Genomic DNA, 21207 nt, shown 5'->3' on the forward strand with positions numbered 1-21207 from the left:
TTGGGAGTCTTGTGTATCTTGTTGTCACTCGTCCGGATATCTCATATCCTGTTCATATTCTGAGCCAGTTTGTTTCCGCTCCCACTTCAGTTCACTATAGTCACCTTCTTCGTGTTCTACGATATCTTCGTGGCACGATCTCTCATCGCCTCCTTTTCGCCCGTTCTAGCTCATTACAGCTCCAGGCCTATTCAGATGCTACATGGGCCAGTGATCCTTCGGATCGCCGTTCACTTTCTGCTTACTGTGTTTTTCTTGGTGGTTCTCTCATTGCCTGGAAGACGAAGAAACAGACTGCAGTTTCCCGTTCGAGTGCAGAGGCCGAGTTGAGAGCTATGGCTCTTCTGACGGCAGAGGTGACTTGGTTACGATGGTTACTGGAGGATTTTGGTGTTTGTGTTACTACACCTACCACCCTCTTGTCCGACAGTACAAGTGCTATCAGTATTGCACGGGACCCCATGAAGCATGAGCTTACCAAGCATATTGGTGTTGATACTTATTATGTGTTTGCTGTTGTGCAGGATCATGTTATTGCTCTTCAGTATGTACCTTCCGAGTTACAGCTAGCGGACTTCTTCACTAAGGCACAGACTAGAGCACAACATAGATTTCACCTCTCCAAACTCAGTGTTGTAGATCCACCATGAGTTTGAGGGGGGGTGTTAGAATTATATTAGTGATGACTTTTGGTCTTTTGCATTCTAGCCTTTTGGCATCCTCATGTACTTGTATATATGCTGCCTTTGGCCTCCTAACATGATTAAGTTGCTATTCCAACAGTGAGCAGGCAACATCTTAATAAAATTTGCACATATAAATTGAGAAGAATATCAAGCCCTAATAAATTATTACCAAAATAATATTAACTAGCAAAGTGACCCATGCAAGTGCCCAAGCAGTATCCATGTTTATTTTAATTTTCTCTAGCAAAGGTACGGTCTTCTATTAATATGTATATCATCTAAATTAAAATGATACTATTCCTTCTAAACATCATAAGAAAAGTGTAAGCCACTAAACGCTAGGTAAACTATCAACTGGAAACAACTTTTAAAATATTTGAGAGCGGAAACTCAATCTGGTTCAGACAAAAAAAACGCGGATAATAGAAATGACCATTACAAGATGATATAAACAATCACTTGTGATTTTCTCCCAGTAGGTTAAAAGCAATTGAGTAAGCATTCGAAACTTTACATATTAATCATACGACAATATCTTATCTTCATATGGCTTTTTACACTTTTCCCCAGAACTTTTATAGATGGCTTTGATAAAATTACCACCGTAGAGTTGCTTTCTACTACATAATATTGTCACCATATAATTTTCTACCATATATAAGAAAGAAACTGACTATTCTGAGTTTAATATGTAAGAAAAGAATAGAGAAATCTTTTCCTTCCTCTAGTAAGTGGTTCGTTGGAATAGTCATTAATCGGGTGAAACACCAACTCTAAGCCTTGCAGGTGGAAGTTGTATCAAATCCTAGAACATGACCAATCATGAGTTGTAAACAAAATGTTATAGGGAAGAGTAGGTAATTATTTGTAAAAAATATGATATGCCGAATGGAGTCTGAATGATTCAAGAAATTACTTCTACTATGACTCTTTTCTTCGAAACTAAAGGAGAACTTGATTCAATAAAACGTGCACTTAGAGCTAATATGGAGGCTCAAAAGCTCCAGCACTCCAACAATCATAATACTTGAGAAGAAAACATGTAGGGAAGAGGTGTATCTATGCAAAGTGATTGAGACCTTTCTATCGTCCTACCTCTAGTTTTATGATCAAAAGGAGGGAAAGCGTGCAGCGTTATTTAGAAAAGCTTACCATGAAGGCAAGGCTAAATAGAAGCTAAAAGCAGTCCATTAGTTGTGAAAGTTGATCTAGGCACTATATCTGTTACCAATGCAAAACTTTCAATAGTAAAATTGACCGTGCAAGTACTTTTTACCCATAAACCTGAATTTGCGGCCTCGGAAACCCACCCTAACAATCCTACACAATGTATAAGATAGAATCTACTGTGAGATATGTACAAGGGTCTTTACAGCAATGAAAGCGTGGGTATCATGTATGTACTATATATACATTTCATCCATGAACAATTATTTTTATCTCTTCCACAGACCAGGAACTTTCTTCTAAATTCCTACTTAATTGTTTCCTCAATTTCAGTCCAATGATGGCGATGGTGATGTCAAAGTGTCCTCTGCAGACCAAGATGAAAAAGTATATGTATGCACACTAGCTGTTCCACATTGTTATCCCCGTCTAACGTTCCATATATGTCTCTAATAATTCCATGCCTGATTGCCTTTCTTTAATTCTAGTATGAAGATGGCATATCCAAGCAGGAGGATTCAGGTACCAACCAAGAGGTATACATACGGCTGGCTACGCACATTAACTACTACCTCTTGTTACATATAACTTATATGTACAATGTACCGCCACACATACTCATCTATTTTGAATTCCTGATTTGTTGTTACTCCTGGTGAATGATGATGCGCCTGGACTAGATATCTCATGTCCCGATAGATGAGGAGGAGACGGCAACGGCGAGTCAACCATGAACCTGCTCTGGGTACTCAATCCGCCTTTTTATTATTATTATTCTGTATGTGTTTTTGGCTTTTAGATATTTTTTTCTGTTTTTGGCTTTTCTGTTTGTCCCGGTTTTTCTAAGGATCTGGACAAAAAAATGCACGAAAAAACACATTTGTTTGCCTTCTGTGAGAGGCACAGATTTACTTTTGGTGGAGGCACGGAGACACGGTCATGCCTCTTAGAAAAGGAAAAAAAATGTGTTTTTTTCATTCTGCGAAAGGCACGAATTTACTTCTCGTGGAGGCACATAATTGCTTCCGCGAGAGGCATGCATTTACTACTAATAGAGGCACAATTTTAGTTCCGCGAGAGGTACGCTCGTTCCTCTAGAAAAAAGAAAAAACGTGTTTTTCCTTTTTTCGTTCAGCGAGCGGCACAGATTTACTTCTCGTGGAGGTACGAATTTGCTTCCACAAGAAGCATGACCGTGCCTCTCGGAACATGGAAAAACGCATGCCTCTTCAGAAAGGAAAAAAACCTGCTTCCGATTCGGTTTTTTTGGTGAATTTTTTTTACTGAAAACTATCGACATGGGATCTAGTTTGTAAGATCTCGGCGCGCGGGATCTAACGATGAAAACGGATCAAGATTTGAACCCGCCGTTTAAGAGATAAAACGTTTTGAATAAACGAATCTACGGAAAAATAAACTCTTAGGTTGTGACAAGTGGCACACATACAGCATGCTACTTGTCGCAACCTGACAAAATGGGAGTGATCTTTGGAATGAGTACTTCTTAATTAGTGATTTCACTATTTTCCTATTTGACGCATTCTACATCAAAATGCCGGCGCCGCACACGTGGTCGAAGCCATCGACCAAGATGGGCCCGCCCGTTTAGACGTGAGGCGCGCGTTCCACCTATCCTGGTTTTGGAACCTTCTAGAAGGTTCTAGCCGGACTTTCCAGTTTTCGGAGCCTTCAGAAGGTTCCTGAACCGGTTTTTTTTGTTTTTCATTTTTTCTTTTCTCTCATTTGTATTTTTCGATTTTTCATTCTTCTTTTCCTTTTTTTCTCCATTTTTTGTTTCTTTTCTTTTCCAACAATTTTTCAGAAACTTTCAAAATGCTTGCATTTTAAATTTTTGTTCACAAATTTCGAATGTATTTAGGAATTTCAAAAAATGTTCCCAATTTCAAAGTTCTGTTCACAAATTTAAAATGTGTTCATGGTTTGTAAATTTGTTTCGGTCGAGAGAAGTTTGCCCACCGGCTCAGACATGGCCTTCAGGATGTGTGCACACTTGCCCCCCTCTGGGATCCCATAGATGTAGAACCACACCTGCCAGTGGTGGAGTCGCCTCAGGCTCTGCCTCGGCCTTCTGCATGGAGATCATGAACTTGTTAATCGGGCAGTTGACGGTATCTCTTGTAACAAATATACGCACACGGTCTAACCCCTATTCCTCGATCCTTTTCCGTGGTTCCGCTCATAATGATCTTTAAGGCTAGGGGTTAGGGACCTTTATATAGTGCTATTCCAGTTAATTTCAAACTGTATAAACTGCAAATAAATGTCCAGATAAAATCTGTTTAAACGAAGACTCCAGGTTAACTTAACCAACCACGATCATTAGTAACCATCAAGGAGTTTCATCTGCAAACTGTCCCATAAGCACGTACGTGTGAGTCGCACGCTGAATTTGAATTACAATTCAAATTCACAGGCTTTACCAATTCATGGAGCCAATCCCACGAACAGCCTGGCTTTCCATAATATGCTGTGCCCGGGCAAAAATACATATAGTATAATAAATATTCCAGCATTAATAAATAATGTTTCCAGCATATATGTACCGGCTTCCATGAACTATATTCCATTCATGTATTCCAAGCAATATTCAAGTGCATCGGTAAATTCCATATCGAGGTAAACATATTCCAGGAACTATGTAGTAAAAAATGTTGCAAGCCACACATAAGTATTTCCTACATCTCCCGCTTGGCTAAAACATTCTAATTCCATAAACGAACACCCATGTTGCAAACATGTTTACAAAATACTTCCTGACTAAGAGGTTTAGTCAGTGGATCGGCAACCATGTCTACACTAGGTAAATAATCTAAACGAACTGTTCTTAATCTATTAACGACGTCACAAATGTAATGATATCTTCCCTCAATATGTTTGGTTTTGCTATGAAACTTGGGATCCTTTGAGACCTTGATTGCCGCCTGGTTATCATAGAAAATAGTAACAGGATATGAAGTGCTTTCCACCACCACGAGAGATGCAAGAAACTCCTTTAACCATACACCTTCTTTCACAGCTTCCGACGCAGCAATATATTCAGCCTCCATAGATGAAAGTGCTACAGAATCTTGCTTCTTTCTACTCCAGGAAATAGCTCCTCCTGCTAGTGTAAACAGATAACCAGAAGTTGATTTCCGGTCATCAAGATCCCCTTGCCAATCAGCATCAGTAAACCCCTGCAGCTGAAGATTGCGTCCATTAAAACACAGAAAATAGTCCATAGTTCCTTTGACATAACGCAAAGTGTTCCTAATCTGTTTCCAATGCTCAGGCCCAGGGTTCACCTGATATCTACTCAACAAACCCACGGCATGGCATATATCAGGTCTTGTAAATAGCATAACATACATTAAAGAACCCAATGCAGATGAATAAGGAATATTGCTCATTTGTTTCTTTTCCTCAGGAGTTTTAGCACACATTTCCTCACTAAGTTTAGTTCCCCTAAGAATAGGTACTCTAACAGGCTTGCAATTTTCCATAGAGAATCTCTGAAGTACATTATTGAGATATGCCTTTTGAGACAAACCCAACATTCTCTTCCTTCTATCTCTACGTATTTCCACTCCCAGAACATAGGAAGCTTCCCCCATATCCTTCATGTCAAATTTAGAGGATAACCAGGTTTTAACTTCCATCGGTGTAGATTTATCATTTGAAGCAATGAGAATATCATCAACATAAAGAGATAACAAAACAAATTTATTTCCCATTATCTTAAAATAGATACAATGGTCACCTTCCGTCATTGAAAAACCATATGACGTGATTGCATTATCGAAAAGAATATACCACTGACGCGAGGCTTGTTTAAGACCATATATAGACCTGTTTAATTTACAGACCTTCCCTTCATTCCCCCTTGCCACAAAACCTTCAGGTTGGTTCATGTATATTTCTTCTTCCAACATTCCATTTAAGAATGCTGTTTTAACATCCATTTGATGCAATTCTAGATCATAATAAGCGGTTAATGCACTAATGATCCGTATGGAGGTAAATTTAGCAACGGGAGAAAAGGTTTCTACAAAATCAACTCCTTCCATTTGTGTAAATCCTTTAGCAACAAGCCTTGCTTTATACTTATCCACCTGACCAGTCGCATTCAGTTTCCTTTTAAAGATCCATTTAGAACCAATAGACTTTCGATTGTTTGGTAATTCAACTAATTCCCAAACATTATTTTTCCTCATACAGTTTAATTCTTCCTGCATGGCTTCCATCCAAAGATTTGATTCAGGACTTGCCAATGCAGCTTTGAATGATTTTGGTTCTTCCTCTAAGTTCTGAATTTTAGAGTGCACTTCCCCCAGAAAAACAAAATACTCATCTAAATATGCAGGTGGTTGTGTATTCCTCCCACTTCTCCTAGGCATGCTATTCGAAATAGAGTTAGTAGATTGACTTGCATCATTATTTTCCTGAACTAGAGGTTCAGTTTCAGGTAAAGAGATATCTTCAGGTTCTACTAATAATTCCATCCTAGCTTGTTTAGCACGGCGAGGTGTATCCTGATCAAGAAAAACTGCATCTCCACTTTCAATCAATTTCTTTCTTTGAGGATCCCAAAAACGGTAACCATTAGAACCTGATGCATAACCAATAAAAATTCCTGGGGTACTTTTAGATTGTAGTTTGGTGTGCAACTGGCTAGGTATCCTTATTTGAGCATTACACCCCCAAACTGCCAAATGGCGAAGTGAGGGCTTCCTTCCCTTCCAAAGCTCATAGGGTGTTACCCTTACAGCTTTAGAAGGTGAGTGATTCAATAAATATACAACAGTGTGAAGTGCCTCTCCCCAAAAAGACAATGGCAAGTCAGAATAAGCCATCATAGACCTAACCATATCCATTAAAGTCCTATTCCTTCTTTCCGCCACTCCATTCTGTTGTGGAGTATATGGCAAGGTATAGTGATGAATAATGCCATGTTATTTGCGGAAATCATCTAGTATTCCTGACGTGTATTCACCACCACGGTCAGTTCTAAGTATTTTAATTTTCTTGTTTAGCTGATTTCCACTTCCGCTTTGAACTCTTTAAAAGCATCAAATCCTTCCGATTTGTGTTTAAGCAAATACACATAACCGTATATTGAATAGTCATCTATGAAAGTGATAAAGTAGATTTTCTGCCCTCCCAAAGTGGGTGTGGAAAATTCCCCACAAATATCAGAGTGAACAATGGCAAGCTGTTCTGTTGATCTATTTGCTTTGGGAAAAGGCGACCTTGTCATTTTACCCATAATACATGCTTCACAAATACCATAATCCTCCCACTTAAAGTTCAAAATTCCAGAACTAATAAGTCTCTTAATCCTATTCTTAGATATATGTCCAAGTCGCAAATGCCACAAGTAAGATTCGGAACAATTATTCTGTCCATTTATATTCCTCACAACGGAGTTATCTTCGCCTACTAAGCAATTATTTTCCATGATGTCATTTAGAAAATATAGTCCATCATGTCTATCGCCTGAATGTACTAATCTTCCATTTAAGACAATTTTAGCCTTCCCATCACCAAAGATAATTTTATATCCAATTGACTCTAGTTTGGACACTGAAACTAGATTCCTTCTCATATTGGGTGAATAAAATGCATTTTCCAACACTAAGTTTCCTCCATCAGGGAGTTTAAGCACATAGTTTCCAATTCCTAGTATGTCTGCTTTAGCTTGAGTTCCTAAATAGACATGTCTTGTTCCTTTTGGAATTGTTTTGAGTGTGGCAAAAGAGCTAAGTTCTCTAGCTATGTGTGAAGTTGCACCAGAATCTACTACCCAACTATTCTGAAAAGTAGTAGTAAATAAGGATTCAGTGCAAACATAAACATCGGTAATACCTTCAGGGGATTGATTCCCCTTGCGGCTGTCATCCTTGTGAAAATTATCCCTTTCGCTGTTCGGCTTCCTCCTCTTGGTGCATTCTGACCTGAAGTGGCCTGTATTACCACAATTATGGCACCTGTAGTTCCTCTTGTCAATCTTCTGAAAAGAGTTGTTGTTGGTGTTATTTCCATGCTGCCCCCTGTCCCTCCTCTCATCTCTGTAGTTCCTTTGATCCCTGTCACGTTTATAATTGATCTTGTCCCTTAGGTCCGGTCCTCCTCCTCTCTTATTCCAATTCCTCCGGTTCCCATTGTTTTTGTACTCACCAAGGTGAAGCTCTGGCTGATAAGAAGCTTTATCTTTCCCTGAGTTAAGCCTGCGATCCTCCTCCATTAGCAAGTGTTACCTCAGGTTCCTCATATTGAGTGTGCGTTCTGAATGACAAAAAGAAATCTTGAACTGTTCTCATGATGGTGGCAAAGAATTTAGAACAACCATGACTTGTACTTCCTCCTGGAACGGATAACCAGCAGTTTTTAATTCTTCCGCCAAGACACAGAGCTTGTTGAAGTGTTCATTGACTGTTTTATCACCCATCTTCGATGTCAGAAACTTGTTCACAAGACTAAGCACCTTCACAAGGGAAACTTCTCCAAAATCTTGTTCCAGCCTGAGCATTATTCCACAAGCTGTTCTATCTGACTCATATTCCACAGCCAACGAATCAGTCATCGAGCCAAGGATATAAACTCTGGCAGTCTTGTTGTCCTTGGTCCATTGCTTTAGTTCATCATTGTATTCCTGCTTTTCTTCATCTGTAGCATCCTCTGCTGGCTCGTTAGGCGCCGGAGTTTCAGAAACATAATCAATATTCTCAGCCGTAAGCAAGAACATGATTTTCCTTTTCCAAACCGTGTAGTTTGTTCCATCAAGTTTGTAGGCACGGAGTAATTCAGCGAAGGGTCTGTCTAGGACACATCTAGATGTGACATAGTTATGTCACATCTAACCCTGATAAGCACTATGTTTGTGGTCTATTTTTTTTGTCCCAGCTTTTTTTTTATTTTTTGTTGCTGCGTAGTTATTTTTAGGAGGTTAGATGTGACATCATTAAAAAACATCTAGATGTGAATTAGACAAACTGTTCAGCGAACGCCCCATTGGAAGCCATTGAAATTGGTTTCTTCTTCAGTTACCTGAAGTTCCTGTCGTTGTTGATGTCGGAGCAGTCCTTGCCGTGGACGCGAAGCAGGCCGGCGAGAGTTGGTTAGGGTGAGCTTGACGAGGTGGCAGTAAGCTGGCGACGAACACGGCGGGCTCCCTCCGGCTCGGCAAGGTTGACGGGGCGAACGTTGATGGGGAACGGCACGAACGTTGAGGAGGAGTCGGTCACGGGCGGTAGCAGGCTCGGCCCGAAGTGGATGGGGGAGGTGGAGGCGGAGGCGCAACTGGGGTTTGGCCTGGAGGCGATGGCGAAGCGGCGGCGTGGATTGGTGGAGGTCGGGCGAAGCGGCGGCACTTGGCATGCGGAGTCGAGCGAAGCGGCGGCGCTGGACCAGAGGAATCGAGCGAGATCGATCTAATCTGGGGTGGAGCTGTTGTGTACGTACGAGGCTCTCTTTTCCTCGTTTCTATTTTTCTTTTGGGAGAGGAAAAGCAGAGTACGCAGCGGAGTCCAGATCGTAATTGATCCGACGATTAAACAAATCGTCAAACCCTTAATCGGCTCTCGTGCCAATGTAACAAATATACGCACACGGTCTAATCCCTATTCCTCGATCCTTTTTCATGATTCCGTTCACAATGATCTTTGAGGCTAGAGGTTAGGGACCTTTATATAGTGCTATTCCAGTTAATTTCAAACTGTATAAACTGCAGATAAATGTCCAGATAAAATCTGTTTAAACGAAGACTCCAGGTTAACTTAACCAACCATGATCATTAGTAACCATCAAGGAGTTCATCTGCAAACTGTCCCATAAGCACGTACGTGTGAGTCGCACGCTGAATTTGAATTACAATTCAAATTCACAGGCTTTACCAATTCATGGAGCCAATCCCACGAACAACCTGTCTTTCAATAATATGCTGTGCCCGGGCAAAAATACATATAGTATAATAAATATTCCAGCATTAATAAATACTGTTTCCAGCATATATGTACCGGCTTTCATGAACTATATTCCATTCATGTATTCCAAGCAATATTCAAGTGCATCGGTAAATTCCATATCGAGGTAAACATATTCCAGGAACTATGTAGTAAAAACTGTTGCAAGCCACACATAAGTATTTCCTACATCTCTGTTGTAGACGTTGAGCATCTCGGCCGACGAGGAGGGTACAGAGAAGACCAGCGAGGCCGTCTCCGTGACCACCCAAGGGAAGTCGATGTCCCTGTAGTCGCCAATGTACGCCGACAACTCCACCGAAGAGCATTATCCATTATGTGATTTTACTTTGATCTGCTTTGTAAGAGGACTTGATCATCATCTTGTATCATTCGGTTGTGTGGCTTTATTTATAAAGTGGGCCGAAAGCCTATTTCTAGAAAATACATACCTGTCCATTGTAGTGCAAAATTGATATGTAGCTAATGTGTAATTTGTGCTTAGGTATTTGTTGTTGTGTGTTATGCTGCTCAAGTCTGGATGCTGGTTCTATAGGGTACCCGATGGCACCGCCGAGGACTGAACTTTAGTACCAGAACATGTAAACCGTCGAAATGGTGCAAAAAAGAGCACCAGATGCCCCCTCAAGGTTCCTTAAAAGAAGAAAAGAAGAAAAGAAAAGGCAGACTCTCCTTTAAAGACGAGAAGAAGAAAAGAACGCTCACAAAGTAACGACATTATCTGCAACTCCAACTCCACGCAAGGAACCATCCTCGCTCCAACTAGCCCACGTCCGACTGAATTGCTCCCATGCATGGTGTGCATGAGCCTTATTTATGGTATTCAATTAGCGATTAATACATTAATACACATACCCGTTGCAATAGCACACATTTAAATGCAATCGAACGGTGGAAAGGCAAGGAGCATGGGCACCTAGGTGTCCCAAACTGCCGTCCTATACATCCGGGACAGGATTTTATCAAGATAGACTCGTTTTCCTCACCCAATCTGCAGCCGATGCGTTAGATATATTTATCTCGGATGTTTTAATTGTTACAACAGTGATGGTCTTCTGCTGCCGGTATTAGTTTTCTGTGGAGATGTTCGACTTGTCTGGATTGCGTCTGGTTGGTACCTCTTCTCCATAATTTTTTCCTGAGAATCCCTCTTCGCCTTTTTTTTGCGAGGAAATTTGCGATCTATTCGTTTTCAATTATGGCAGTACAACTAACACAAAAAATAATTAAAAAAATATATCCAGATCCGTAGATCACCTACCGACGACAACCAGCATTAAAGGGGCCAAAGGCGCCCTGCCGTCATCGCTCTCCCTCGCCGGAGTTACGCAAAAACTTGTTGTAGTAGACAATCGGAAAGTCATCATGCTAAGACTCCATAGGACCAGTGTACCAGAATAGTAACCTCGTGCAGTCTGAGTTGTTAGAGTATCTTCAATAAAAGATTGAATGTACGCTAGCTTGAAAACTAGACGCTTGAAAGTACCTACCAAAATAAATTTACACATATTTGAAGTATCCAATCTGGATACTTTTAAATATATTGGAAGTCAAAGTTTCTGATGTTTGACTTTGCATAAGTTTAAAACGACAAGTTTTAGGAACCCAAGTAAATAACTATTTTTACTCAAAAAAAAGTAAATAACTATTTTATGTACTCGTTTCACTCCATTTTAACTTCCAAACTGGACGCATGCGTTCACTTAATTATCTTAATTAATATCCCATCTGTTCCAATTTATTCATATGCAAAATAGCTACAAAAATTATATGTATTGCGGAACTCAAATCTACCTGGTGTTCTTTACTACAGTGCGAAAAGGATTCTGATGACACCGTCAAACAAGTGCTCTATCTTTTGCGTGATAGCTATGGTACCTCAGAAGGCAAAATTAAAGCATTATTCTTTCATGGCTGGGCCGGTGATGGTCTGGGAGCATCTGCTGTTATTAGAGCTATAGCTGAACGACTAAAATCCACAAGAACTGATTCTGAAATGAGAAAGCATTTTGGCAAAATTATCCATGTCAACTGCTCTATGTGGAAAAATAGAAGGACCATGCAGACGGCAATTGCAGAGGAGTTAAACCTTCACCACTTAATGCACATGTTTGATGAGCAGGATGAAGAAGATGATTTCAGAGGGGTAGATGCTAGCTCCAGAGCAGTTAGGGCATCTCCAGCCGCGCCCCCAGGAAGGTCTCCCCAGGCGTTTTTTTTGCGCCGGCGCCAAAAAATCGGCCCAGTCGTGCCCCCAGGAGCCCAATTTTCGCCGGCCTGGGACGAAAACAGCGCCGGAGGACCCAGGCCGAACCCGGCGCGCTGGGGGGCGCCCGGGGGCGCCGGGCGAACTTTTTTGACGCGAAAAAGTCGCGGGCCCGCCGCGTCAGCGACACGGCTCTCTTCTCGCCCCTTCGTCGTCCTCATCGCCTCGTTTCCCGCGGCGAATCAATGCCAAAGCTGCCGCGCTGCCGCGCCGGTCAGCCTGCGCCATTGATGCCTCACGGGCGGCGCAGTGAAGGCCGGACGACGCGCGTCCCTCGCCCTCCCTTGCCCGCCACGCGTACACACGGCGGCCACGCGTACGGGCGGCGTCTCGGCCTATATAAGACGCGCACCAGCGTGCTCGGCGATCACACTCTCTCGCCGTCATTGTTCCTCCCTCTTCTCTCTCTCGCCGTCTCCAGTTCATCACCCATGGCCGAGCGCTTCCCTGATGACGGCGCGGCGGCGAACGGCTTCGGCCGCCGCCATCTCCACGAAGACGAGGCTCGCCTCCTTTACGAGGCCGAGTACCCGGTCCCGTCGGACATGCGGGTGCCCGGCGGCGTGCCGGTGCCCCCGGTACCCACCGGCGCGGCGCGGCGTGCGGAGATCGCACGCATCCGCTCAAACATGCCTTGGGCGGCGAGGGAGGGACCTCGGTACGTCCCCGACAGCCCGCTCTGGGAGCCCTACTGCCGGCGCCGCCACGCCCAGCAGCTCGAGGCCACCAACGGTGTAGAGCCCTCCGGCAGGCTCAACTCCGCCGGCCGGTGTCGGTGGTGGGGCGTGTCCGGGCGCACGTTAGAGGCCGTCCTCGAGTACATCGAGGGCGACAACACGCCGCATCTCGAGTACCCCGCCCCCCCTTCCTTCTCACGCCGCTGGGGAAGCTCCTGGACCCCGAGGCGCCTGGAGACCGGGGGGTCCTCCTCCTCGTCCGGCGGCTCGCCCTGCCTCCGCCCCGTCAAGCCGGAGCCCCAGGGCACGCCGGTCAGCGCGCGCACCCGCAGCTCCGGCGTCCGCATCGGCGCCAACGCCTCCCCATCCACCGGCCGCTTCGTCCTCGTCGAGCCCAAACCGGAGCCCGGCCTCCCCGCGGAGTACGAGGAGGTAGCCCGGCGTGGCTTCTCCGACGAGGACGCCCTGCGGTGGGCGCGGGACGACTACCTCCGCGTTGAGATGGTCCGGCAGCGCCGGGCCCTGGAGGAGATCGCCGCCCGCAAGCGTGGGCGCGAGGACGAGCACGGCGTCGTGGTCCTCGACAGCGACGACGACGACGACGCCCCCGGACCGTCCAACCCGCCGCGCCAACCGGGGGAGGGATGCAGCAGGGACGGCGGAGGCGCGGGCGGGGGCGGCGGCGACGACGACGACGACGGCGGCGGCGGTGACTACACGCGGTTCTACAGCCTCCTCGGCATGTAAACCGCGTGGGCGGGCGCCGAGGCGGGCGGCGAGGGAGACGGCGGGGGTAGCCCGCGGAAGTTTTTTTCTTTTTTTGTAAAATATGTTTAAGTTTGAACGAACTCGCCGATGTTTGCGTTAAATTTCAGTCGTGTTTGCGCCGTATTTGAATTTTTTAAAAAAACGTGGGCGCCGCGACTGGGGGGCATCACGCCCCCAGTGCGCGGTTTAGCGTCGGCGCGCCCCAGGGGGCGATTTTTTGCCCCTCCTGGGGGGCCAACGGCTGAAGATGCCCTTATAGATAGCATTCGAAGTGCCATCAATCGGTCCCTAAATAATGAAAGATTCCTGATGATTTTTCATTACGGAGGAGATGAAGATATTGATCTCACAGAGTTTGGCATTCCTCTTTTTGGTGAAGGTAAATTGTTATGGACCAATGATGGAAGATTTCAATTCCCACAGAAAAAACTGAAGGTGATGCCCAGTTCTGTTAATAAATATGTGAAACTTGAGTTAGGCAAATATACGTGGAAATTGAGGAAGTCACAAGTGCTTCCTTTATTGCTTAAAGAAGCTGCTGAAGTAATTGGTTACAGCTTCATGGATGAAATCAACCCATCAAGAGTTGTGGATTGCTTTTTGTACTCACTATTCCTTACAAAAAAAACGAGGTGAAAAGTCTAGCAGTGTTGACTATGGTTGGGCTACTCATGCTTGCAACTACTGGATATGTGATGGAATTCTTGAAGGGAACAGAGCTTGGGAGGTTGGCAACGCCTTGTATGGAGTGATACCACCGTTGCGCTATTTTTCACATGAAACAATAAGTTCTGTACTTTTGTTGGAAGGAAACATAAAACCCTACGAAGTTTGTTGGAAATCAATCACCTCGAGCAAACAAGCAGCACAAAATATCTCTATTGTTTCTGTTAAGGCATCATCCTATTTCCTAACATTTGAAGACGATGGTCAGCGAGAAGATCTAAGAAATGATTTGTTTCAACTAGCCACCAACCTCCGTGTGCTAAAGCTCTGCAAGTGCAGCTTTGATTTTTCATCCCCGTCTTTCCGCTGCTGCCAAAACCTAAGATTCCTATGGCTTGATAATTGCACAAACACAGCGAAGGAGCAGGGAGAAGGGGCATGTTTCCCAGATTTGTTGATGCTTGACATACGTTCCACAAACGAAACTACTTCACCGCCAACCCACCATGCACGATGCATGAACGATTGACCATCTGATGGATGTGATGCACTTGGTTCCTTGATTCGATGGCTGGATGTGAACCATCGTGCACAAATCGTGCGTGGAGTGTCGTGTGTGTAGCAGCATTGTTCCACAAATTATGTCCTGTTTCCACAGATGATTGAACTGATGACCAATCTCAGGGAGCTGAATACAAAGGGAGTCTCATGGAGGACTAGAAGTGATGCCTGGAAAAAGCTACAGAATCTTCACAAGCTCCGGTTAACTGAATCTTCAGATGTGATCACAGTGGACAATTGCTCTGCCGTAGATATGATGAATCTGGAGCTCCTTGACTTTTCTCGCAACACTCACATGGAATCATTGCCTGAAATGTCATCAGCAAGAAGCTTGAAGGTTCTTGTTCTTGATGGTTGTTCCAGCTTGGAGCATGTTGCATTTGAAAGTGCTCCTCAGCTGCTCGAGAGTTTTAGCTTTGACGGTTATGGCCTGGCAGAGCATTGGACTCATCCCATACAACTGCCAAGAAAGGAATTGCGCCCAATGTTTCCCGTCGATCGAATTGAAGAAGCCAAGGTGACAAAGATCTCCCTAGAGGGTTGTGCTTGACTGCGTAGCATATTCTTGCGTGCATTGTTTAATCTCAAGGAGTTGGACCTGTCAGGTACAGCCATCAAAACAATTGATCTTGATGCAATGGATGTCCCCCAGCTCAAGAAGCTATTCCTACTGGGTTGTGAGCAACTCCGTTGGTTATTCTGGGAGGGACGATACCCAAGATTGGATGTGTTGTATGTAGACACTAATCGGGGGAAGACGGGATCAGAGGTCTGCTTTGGGGAGCGGAGGTTCATTGACTTTGAGGCATGTATTTGTTGTACAGATGGAAGGTTTATTTGGTCGCCCTCGCCCATAAAATGCACCTCCATATCTCTTCTACAATCCACAGCCAAGTCAACGTCACTAAAAGTATAGAGGAGATTGGCCCAAGCCAGGAGGGTGTGGCTCCAACAGGGTCATTGTTAAAAGGACTGTCTATTCTACATCCGGATGAAATCTAATTCGCTTTCAGTCGTATTGTTCAGCCAACTAAAGGATGACAAGTGTCACATGTCTCGTGTCCTCTATTCACCTATTCTTTCTGCCCACCAAACTATAAACAGGTCCACAACCCAAACTATTAAAACCCGTACAGAAAGCAGCTAAAGACTAACAAAACATGGACTAAGCTAACTACTGAAAAGGATCAAAACTGATGACATCTAACCACACAGCCGAATAACACTCTGAGCACTAAAATACTGAGAAATTACAGTTGCTGCTGCTATGAATCAACTATACAAAGGGCTAAAATACCACTAATAATAATAGTGTAAAAACCACAGAAAATGCACATAAACTGCAATTCCACTAAAAAGGGCACTTGCAAATACAGAGCAAAAATCCACTAAAAATCCACGGTAAACCCACTAAGATATACAGTGTAAATTTCACTGTAATTCCACTAATGATTACAGTGTAAAAACCACTGCAAATGAATAGTAATTCCACTAAAAATACACTGTAATTCCACTAAAAATGCCACTTGCAAATACAGAGCAAAAATACACTGTAAACCCACTAAGATTTACAGTGTAAAATCCACTAACAATTACAGTGTAAAAAGCACTGAAAATGCACAGTAATTCCACTAAAAACACACAAAAGAATTACATTCCAATTCCACTGAGAAAGTACCAAATTTACCCCCAGAGAAGCACCACCAAAGAGGGTGATTCGTCCATGATCTAGGACACAAACATGGCTGGAGAAGCAAAGAAAAAACAAGGTAAACACCCCCCCCCCCTCCTGTGCATTCATCACCTCCTGTCGTCTCTCTCTCTTGCCAGAACAAATCTGGAAGAAAGAACAGACCTGTAGTGGATCATTAACATAGGCTAAGTTAAGCACAAAATCTACACAGATAGAAAATAGGAACATAATCACGCAAAAGCATGAACCAAGAGAAACCCTAGCAAGAACTAGGATATGGTCGCATGAACAAAACTGAGAACTAGATGCCCAGATCATAGAGTTCTAAATTTGCAGAAATAAACACACTACAGGGATCAAAACATGCTCAGGAAGCTAGCAATTCCATTTTGAGAAAACTAGTTAAAAACATGCAAGATGGAGGATTGCTCCAGTTGAGAGAAAATATGGCCATTTTCACAGACTTTGGAACCTGAAAGACAAACACTGTTAAGAAACTTTGATCTACTAGTTTTAGACACTTTCTACCTGTTCTTAAAAACTACTCCCTCCGTCCGAAAAAGCTTGTCCCTCAAATGGATGACAAGCTTTTTCGGATGGAGGGAGTACCTGTGATTGAAGGACTGAATTTAAGTAACTTTGGAAGTGTAAACTACTATGATCTGATGCTTGCTCACACTAAATATTGATAGGCATTAACATAAGCACTAAAAATTGAAATTAACAGAAAAAAGGACGAACAAAATCAGGCTAAAAACATTAACACTGGAAGGCACTCACAGTACTAGTAGCAACAAACAAAACTGATAACATATTTACAGTTCAGAACTAAAAGGAAGAGTTTGTGACTGTTAGATAAAATTACTAGGACCTTCTTTGCAAAATTATACTCTGTGTTTATTTACAATTCAGAACTGGATACTTGTTTGCATTAACAGATAATTTACTGAAAATATTGAGTGCAGGTGCCTACAATCGAACCAAATGCAATGAAATGCAGCATCAAAGGACAGGCGATGTACCTCGAGGAAGATGAAGTTGATTTCCTTAACATATGGCTATCTAATAGCAGAAAACAGTGCTGAAAACAAAAAACATGCTTTCTCTAACTAGTTTCCTGACAAATAACAAAGTGGATCATACTCTTTTACTGAGCTACTTCAAGCGGAAATGATGACAAGGTGTAGCTGCATTGCAAAAAATACTTTTTTTTTGAAACGAAGGCTCAAGAAGGGCCCGGCTTTGAATTAACAAAGCCATCAACCGGCCAGGATTACAAGGACAACCGCTTACAACGCAAAGAAAAGGGAACCGAGCGACGGATACAAGGTACTCAAGCAAAACAACTCAAGGCAGCAACAAATTGACGCTGCTACCAACACCCTACTAGACGACCTACACCAACAGAACAAAACTAGGGTCTTGGGAGGAATGCACCGCCGCGCAAGCTTCGTGATCACAGCCACCCTCGGAACCAGCCATGGACCAGACCACCACCTGTTACTGCCTCTGCAAAGGGCCCCTACCCCTTCATCCTGGCTCGAAGGATGCCGTACCGGCAGACGGCGGCTCGGTTCACCCCAGAACCCAAATGGATGGCCTCCAAGCTGCAAGGAGAAGAGACTAGAGCAGGACGCAAGCCCATGGCACACTACAAACAAGCACCATCGTCGTCTGCGGCTCAGCCGCACCAAAGGGCGAGAGCTGCCGGCCACATTCGCAGAAGCAAGGGAAGCAGCGAAAAGTAGATCAAAGGCCAGCGCTGGATTCGCCGGAGCACAATGCTCCCACCCAAAGGTATATCGTTGTCGCCGAAGAGGGGAACCCGATCCCCTCTTGCCCAGGCTCGTGGGCGTCGACCCACCGGCGACCTCGTCAGGGACCCTCCAGCAGCAACCTATGAAGAAACCAAGCTGACTCCTGCCACCATCACGTCCACAACCAAACTCTCTCGCCGCCCCTGCAATCCCCGGACGGTGCCTCCAAGAAGGAACACGACACGGACGTGCTATCGCCGCCCGAAGCAGGGGACCTAGGCTTTCACCTAGCAGGGGGCGGAAGGAGGGGGGAGGATCCACACCACAGCCTCCAAGGGGGGGGGGGACGGCGCCCAAGGCGTCGCCTTTGGTGTGACCGCCGCGCCGGCCAGGGGTTTCCCCCGGATCCAGCCCCGCCCGACGAGATCCGCGCAGCCAATAACCGAGAGCAGCGGCCTAAGCCACCAGGACCCAGATTTGGCCAAGGAAGGAGCAGATCGGGGCGGAGGGGATGGACTTCATCAGTGGCATACCTGCGGGGAGGGATGCACACCTGCGACCGTCGACCGCCGCCACCTCGTCACCCGTGAGACCGAGGAGGCGCCTAGCTCGCACCGGCAGGGCGGCCCGCCGCCAGGACCACCCCACCCTCACCTGCCGGGGCCGCCGCCCCGCGTGCCGAGGCCCTGCCCGAGACGAGCAGCCGCCGAATCCCCGCCGCCACCTTCATCGGTGTCGAGCGCGCGCGCCGGAGCACACCTCAGGCGGCGGTGGAGAGGAAGGGGGGGAGGAGGGGGCGCGGCTGTGGCGGCTAGGGTTGCCCCCGGGTCGCCTCGGAGGAGACGACGCAGGGGGAGAAGAATCCGCCGAATTTTTTTCTGCAAAAAATACTTAGAAAACTAAAATAGTGAAAATCTACCGACACTATTTCATCAGCTAATGATATAACATTGATTTACTTTGTGCAGCAACAGTATGTGGAGCCTGAGCCTGACATGACAAACTACATGGAATGGCAGAGTACTGACCAGAACAATGAATTCAAATATGTAGAAACACCTCCTAACACCAATGGGGAACAGAAAAACAGTAAGCATACAAAACATACAATAAAACTCGAACCTAGCAAATGTAGGTACACAAAATAAAGCAATTATAGTGTGTTGCTTGCAGGCACAAAAATGATCTAATTACATTTGAAGTGGGTGCAGGGGCATATAATAAAAATCACAGTAAAATATTGCTGTAACATTTAAACCTACTTCATTAGAATTGTATTACAGAAGATTAACTAAAGAGCATGACAAATAAAAAACTACCCAAAACATGCTGCAAAAAAAAACAGAAACTAACATTAGCATCAAGCAAGAATACATATATAACTGGTAACAACTAATTTACTCTAAATTACACTATAATACAGCTAAAATTACACCAAGGAATGCACCGTGAATTCATATACAAGCCACAATAAAAATAAACATTACAAGCAACTGAGAAATGGTGAAGAAAATCATGACACTACGACATGATCAGGGCAATATACTATCCCCACCAATGGGGACAACGAAAACACAAAGCAACTGAATCTCTAGTTCCTAAAATGACATACCCAAACTTGAGAAGATCAAAGCACACATACAGGGCAGAACGATCTTACATCAAGCTACAACTGAAGGATGCAAAATCCAACGTCGAACTAGCGCATGTAGCTAAAAAAGGGAAAAAGCATGAACACTTACATGCTAAAATGGGAATTACATACCAAATCCACTAAGAATTAGAGTGTAAATGCACTAAGAATTACACTTTAAACCCCCTAGAAATTAAACTATAGAATCTACTAGGAATTACACTGTAAAATCCAGTGAGAATTATAGTGTAAATCCATTGGGAATTAGAGTGAAAATCCGTTCAGAATTACAGTGTGAATACACTAGGATTACTAGATTACATTCAAAAAGATTAGATGCAATCATTCTAGTTACACTATAGTAATTACACTAAAAAATAAAGTAATTACACTACGAAATCCACTAAGAATTACCAGACTACAATCAAAAAGATTTCAGATCACATAACGGATATGCAGTTAGTTACAGCGGCACCAGATAATGAGGACATTCAGTGCAATATCACAATCCTAATCTCCTTGTTAATTGTGATTTGCAGTTCCAGTAGCAACATAAATGCCCAAGTTAGGACAGAGATCACACTTAGTCCCAAAATTGTGATGTTCAGATCCCAAAATGGCCAGACTTGACACATTCAGAAGTACAAAGAGCACAAAACCCGCCCAACTCACACACCTAGAACAATCCAAACAGATCAAAATGACCATCTGCCCTCACCCAACCTAAACACAAACAAATAAAAAACTCGTACAGAAAAACCCTAATCCGACTCTCACATGGCAGACGGAATTCAGATGGAAAATTCACTCCTAAACAGTTGATCAATGGAAATATTAGAACATAGAGTAGTAAGTTACAAGGTTAAATTCACATTAAAATTAGACTATAAGTACACTGATATTCAGTTTAATGTAGTGTGCTGGAAAAGTGGAAAATTCAGAGTAGATTACTGTAACTTACACATTCATGAAGTTACAAGCCAATGGAACAAAACACTAAAAAATTGCAGTGTAAGATAGACTAATAAAAGACTGAAACTACAGTCCAAATCACCATTACTTATCTGAAATATTCAGTCCACATCACTGTCTAATTAACTCAGAGTTACAGTCCAAATCACTAACCAAAACACTATAAATTACAGTCCAAATCATTGTTACTTAACTGAAAAAATTAAATCCACATCACTGTCCAATTCACAAGTTACAGTCCAAATCACTACCCAAAACACTGAAAATTGCAGCCAAATGATTGTTACTTAACTGGAAAAATTCAGGACACATCACTGTCCAATTCATTCACAGTTGCGGTCCAAATCACTAACCAAAACCACTAAAATTTACAGTCCAA

The 21207-nt window shown here is 43.8% G+C and overlaps 2 pseudogenes; one reads left to right on the forward strand and one right to left on the reverse strand.

Annotated features, from left to right (window-relative positions):
* Positions 1 to 4203: 4203 nt before the first annotated feature.
* LOC147982256 (uncharacterized) lies at positions 4204 to 8875 on the reverse strand (annotated as a pseudogene).
* Positions 8876 to 11765: 2890 nt separating this feature from the next.
* Positions 11766 to 15775, forward strand: LOC147982257 (uncharacterized; annotated as a pseudogene).
* Positions 15776 to 21207: the final 5432 nt, after the last annotated feature.

Source organism: Triticum urartu, chromosome 3A (genome assembly GCF_056163025.1).
Source record: "Triticum urartu cultivar PI428250 chromosome 3A, HENAU_Tu73, whole genome shotgun sequence".
In the NCBI taxonomy this organism is placed as follows: Eukaryota; Viridiplantae; Streptophyta; class Magnoliopsida; order Poales; family Poaceae; genus Triticum; species Triticum urartu.